Source organism: Lolium perenne, chromosome 4 (genome assembly GCF_019359855.2).
Source record: "Lolium perenne isolate Kyuss_39 chromosome 4, Kyuss_2.0, whole genome shotgun sequence".
In the NCBI taxonomy this organism is placed as follows: domain Eukaryota; kingdom Viridiplantae; phylum Streptophyta; class Magnoliopsida; order Poales; family Poaceae; genus Lolium; species Lolium perenne.
Window position 1 is genome coordinate 149,202,908 of NC_067247.2, and position 6,000 is coordinate 149,208,907.

Below are 6,000 nucleotides of genomic sequence, written 5' to 3' on the forward strand. Positions count from 1 at the left end.
CTGCCTAACATGATCAAGATCATCTATCTGTAATTCTATATGTTGCGTTTGTTGGGATCCGATGAATAGAGAATACTTGTTATGTTGATTATCAAAGTTATGTCTATGTGTTGTTTATGATCTTGCATGCTCTCCGTTACTAGTAGATGCTCTGGCCAAGTAAATGCTTGTAACTCCAAGAGGGAGTATTTATGCTCGATAGTGGGTTCATGTCTCCGTGAATCTGGGGAAGTGACAGAAATCTCTAAGATTATGGATGTGCTGTTGCCACTAGGGATAAAACATTGGTGCTATGTTCAAGGATGTAGTTACTGATTACATTACGCGCAATACTTAATGCAATTGTCTGTTGTTAGCAACTTAATACTGGAGGGGGTTCGGATGATAACCTGAAGGTGGACTTTTTAGGCATAGATGCATGCTGGATAGCGGTCTATGTACTTTGTCGTAATGCCCAATTAAATCTCACTATACTCATCATAATATGTATGTGCATGATCATGCCCTCTTTATTTGTCAATTGCCCAACTGTAATTTGTTCACCCAACATGCTGTTTATCTTATGGGAGAGATACTTCTAGTGAACTGTGGACCCCGGTCCAATTATCTATACTGAAATACAATCTACTGCAATACTGTTTTACTGTTTTCTGCAAACAATCATCTTCCACACTATAGATCTAATCCTTTGTTACAGCAAGCCGGTGAGATTGACAACCTCACTGTTTCGTTGGGGCAAAGTACTTTGGTTATGTTGTGCAGGTTCCACGTTGGCGCCGGAATCCCTGGTGTTGCGCCGCACTACATCTCGCCGCCATCAACCTTCAACGTGCTTCTTGGCTCCTACTTGTAGGATAACGTTGCATAGAAAACAAAAATTTTCCTACCGCGAACACGCAATCCAAGCCAAGATGCAATCTAGAAGATGGTAGCAACGAGGGGGTATCGAGTCTCACCCTTGAAGAGATTCCAAAGCCTACAAGATGAGGCTCTTGTTGCTGCGGTAGACGATCACTTGCCGCTTGCAAAAGCGCGTAGAAGATCTTGATCACGATCGGTTCCGGCGCCACGAACGGGCAGCACCTCCGTACTCGGTCACACGTTCGGTTGTTGATGAAGACGACGTCCACCTCCCCGTTCCAGCGGGCAGCGGAAGTAGTAGCTCCTCTTGAATCCGACAGCACGACGGCGTGGTGTCGGTGGCGGTGTAAAAGTCCGGCGGAGCTTCGCTAAGCTACGCGGGAAATATGAAGTGGAGGAGCAAAGCTAGGGTTTGGGAGGGGGTGGCCGGCCACTCAAGGGGGGCGGCCAAGCTATGGTCTTGGGGTGGCCGGCCCCCTCCCTTGGCCCCTCATTATATAGGTGGATCCCAAGTGTTGGTGTCCAAGTCTTCGAATAAGACCCGAAACCAAAACCTTCCATAGGAGGGGGCAAACCTAGCCCAACTAGGACTCCCACCCAAAGGTGGGATTCCCACCTCCCATGTGGGGGGTGGCCGGCCCCCTATGGTGGAGTCCACTTGGGACTCCACCCCCACTAGGGCTGGCCGGCCATGGAGGTGGAGTCCCTTGTGGACTCCACCTTCCTTGGTGGTTTCTTCCGGACTTTTCTAGAACCTTCTAGAACCTTCCATAGAACCTTCCGCGACATTTTATTTCACATAAAATGACATCCTATATATGAATCTTATTCTCCGGACCATTCCGGAACTCCTCGTGATGTCCGGGATCTCATCCGGGACTCCGAACAAATATTCGAACTCCATTCCATAATTCAAGAACTACCATTTCAACATCCAACTTTAAGTGTGTCACCCTACGGTTCGAGAACTATGCGGACATGGTTGAGTACTCACTCCGACCAATAACCAATAGCGGGATCTGGAGATCCATAATGGCTCCCACATATTCAACGATGACTTTAGTGATCGAATGAACCATACACATATATTACCAATTCCCTTTGTCTCGCGATATTTTACTTGTCCGAGGTTTGATCTTCGGTATCACTCTATACCTTGTTCAACCTCGTCTCGACAAGTACTCTTTACGCGTACTGAGGTATGTGGTCTCTTATGAACTAATTCCCATGGTTGCAAGACATTAGACGACATTCCACCGAGAGGGCCCAGTATATCTATCCGTCATCGGGATGGACAAATCCCACTGTTGATCCATATGCCTCAACTCATACTTTCCGGATACTTAATCCCACCTTTATAGCCACCCATTTACGCAGTGGTGTTTGATGTAATCAAAGTACCTTTCTGGTATAAGTGATTTACATGATCTCATGGTCATAAGGACTAGGTAACTATGTATCGAAAGCTTATAGCAAATAACTTAATGACGAGATCTTATGCTACGCTTAATTGGGTGTGTCCATTATATCATTCACACAATGACATAACCTTGTTATTAATAACATCCAATGTTCATGATTATGAAACTAATCATCTATTAATCAACAAGCTAGTTTAAGAGGCATACTAGGGACTTCTTGTTTGTCTACATATCACACATGTACTAATGTTTCGGTTAATACAATTCTAGCATGATATATAAACATTTATCATAAACATAAAGATATAAATAATAACCACTTTATTATTGCCTCTAGGACATATCTCCTTCAGTCTCCCACTTGCACTAGAGTCAATAATCTAGATTACATTGTAATATACCTAACACCCATGGCATACTGGTGTTGGTCATGCTTTGCCCTAGGGAGAGCTTTAGTCAACGGATCTGCTACATTCAGATCAGTGTGTACTTTGCAAATCTTTACTTCTCCATCTTCGATGTACTCGCGAATCGAGTGGTAACGCAGCTTGATATGCTTCAGCCTCTTGTGTGACCTTGGCTCTTGTGCATTGGCGATGGCACCCATGTTATCACAAGAAATGATTAATGGGTCCAATGCACTAGGAACCACACCGAGCTCTACAATGAACCTCTTCATCCATACCGCTTCTGATGAAGCCTCTGAAGCCGCTATGTACTCTGATTCCGTTGAAGACTTCGCCACCGTGCCTTTGCTTCGAGCTTGCCCGACCATCGCAGCACCATTCAATATAAACACGTACCCAGATTGTGACTTAGAGTCATCAGGATCAGTGTTCCAACTTGCATCGGTGTAACCGTTTACAACGAGCTCTTGGTCACCTCCATAACAAAGAAACATATCCTTAGTTCTTTTCAAGTACTTCAGGATATTCTTGACCGCTGTCCAGTGTTCCATTCCTGGATCACTTTGATATCTGCTAGTCAAACTAACAGCATGTGCTATATCCGGTCTAGTACATAGCATGGCATACATGATAGATCCCACTGCCGAGGCATAGGGGATGTTACACATCCTTTCTCTTTCTTCTGCCGTAGCCGGTCCTTGAGTTTTACTCAATACCTTGCCTGGTAACATAGGTAAGAACCCTTTCTTACTTTCGTCCATTCTAAACTTCTTTAGAATCTTGTCCAGATATGTACTCTGTGATAGCCCTATTAGGCGTCTTGATCTATCTCTATAAATCTTGATGCCTAATATATATGATGCTTCACCAAGGTCTTTCATTGAAAAACTATTATTCAAATAACCCTTAACACTGCTTAATAGTTCTATATCATTTCCGATCAATAATATGTCATCTACATATAATATCAGGAATGCTACAGAGCTCCCACTCACTTTCTTGTAAATACAGGCCTCTCCATGACCTTTGTATAAACCCGAAGTCTTTGATCACCTTATCAAAGCGTCGGTTCCAACTTCTTGATGCTTGCTTCAGTCCATAGATTGAACGCTGAAGTTTGCATACTTTGTCAGCATTTTTAGGATCGACAAAACCTTTGGGTTGTACCATATACAACTCTTCCTCAATGTCTCCATTAAGGAACGCCGTTTTGACATCCATACGCCAAATCTCATAATCGAAAAATGCAGCTATTCCTAACAAAATCCTCACAGATTTTAGCTTCGCTAGGTGAGAAAGTCTCATCGTAGTCAACTCCTTGAATTTGTCGGAAACCTTTTGCGACAAGTCGAGCTTTATAGACAGTAATATTACCATCGGCATCTGCTTTTCTCTTGAAGATCCATTTATTCTCGACAGCCTTTCGGCTATCGGGTAAGTCTACCAAAATCCATACTTTGTTATCATACATGGATCCCATTTCGGATTTCATGGCTTCTTGCCATATGTTGGAATCTATGCTCATCATCGGTTCTACATAAGTAGCTGGGTCCTCATCATAGTTATCTACAATCAAGACATTAAGACAAGGATCATACCAATCAGGAGTGGCACGTTCCCTTGTCGATCTGCGAGGTTCGATAGTTTCCTCGTTCGAAGTTTCATGATCATTATCATTAGCTTCCTCTCGTTGCCGGTGTAGGCGGTACAGGTACAACTTCCGATCGCACTACTCGATCAACGAGTATAGATTCATCAATCTCATCGAGTTCTACTTTTCTTCCAGTCACTTCTTTAGTGAGAAATTCTTTCTCAAGAAAGGTTCCGTTCTTAGCAACAAAGATTTTGCCTTCGGATCTGTGATAGAAAGTGTACCCTATAGTTTCCTTAGGGTATCCTATGAAGACGCATTTCTCCGCTTTGGGTTCTAGCTTGTCCGGTTGTAACTTCTTTACATAGGCTTCGCAACCCCAAACTTTCAGGAACGACAGCTTAGGTTTCTTATTAAACCATAATTCATACGGTGTCGTTTCTACGGATTTTGATGGTGCTCTATTTAAAGTGAATGCGGCTGTCTCTAATGCATAACTCCAAAATGATAACGGTAAATCAGTAAGAGACATCATACTACGAACCATATCTAAGAGAGTTCGATTACGACGTTCGGACACACCGTTTCGTTGAGGTGTTCCGGCGGTGTCAATTGTGAAAGTATTCCGCATTTCTTTAAATGCATGCCAAACTCATAACTCAGATATTCACCTCCACGATCAGATCGTAGAAATTTGATCTTCTTGTTACGTTGATTTTCTACTTCACTTTGAAATTCCTTAAACTTCTCGAAAGTTTCGGATTTATGTTTCATGAAATAGATATACCCATATCTACTCAGATCATCTGTGAAGGTTAGAACATAACGATAACCACCGTGCGATGCTACGCTCATTGGTCTGCACACATCGGTATGTATGATTTCCAATAAGTCAAGAGCTCGCTCCATCATACCGAAAATGGAGTCTTTGTCATTTTTCCCATTAGACATGCTTCGCATCTATCAAGTGATTCAAAGTCAAGTGATTCAAGTAATCCATCGGTATGGAGTTTCTTCATGCGTTTCACTCCAATATGACCAAGGCAGCAGTGCCACATATAAGTAGAATTATCATTAAGTTTAATTCGCTTAGCATCAATGTTATGTATGTGCGTATCACTACTATCGAGATCTAACAGAAATAAGCCATTCTTTTGTGGTGCTCGACCATAAAAGATATTATTCATAAAAATAGAACAACCATTATTCTCAGACTTGAATGAATAACCGTCTTGCATTAAACAAGATCCAGATATAATGTTCATGCTCAACGCAGTACATAATAGCAATTATTTAGGCTTAAAACTAATCCCGAAGGTAGATGTAGAGGAAGTGTGCCGATTGCGATCACATTGACCTTGGATCCATTTCCAACGCGCATCGTCACTTCATCTTTCAGCGGTTGTCGTTTATTCTTTAGTTCCTGTTTGAGTTACAAATATGAGCAACCGAACCATTATCAAATACCAGTGTACTAGAACGAGAACTAGTGAGATAAACATCTATAACATGTATATCAGATATACCTTCTTTCTTCTTCTTGACAAGGCCGCTCTTTAGATCAGCCGAGATACTTGGAGCAATTACGCTTCCAGTGTCCCTTCTCCTTGCGTATAATAGCACTCAGCATCGGGCTTAGGGCCGTTCTTAGGTTTCATAGGAGGCGTGGCAGCTTTCTTGCCACCCTTCTTGAATTTTCCCTTAGACTTGCCCTGTTTCT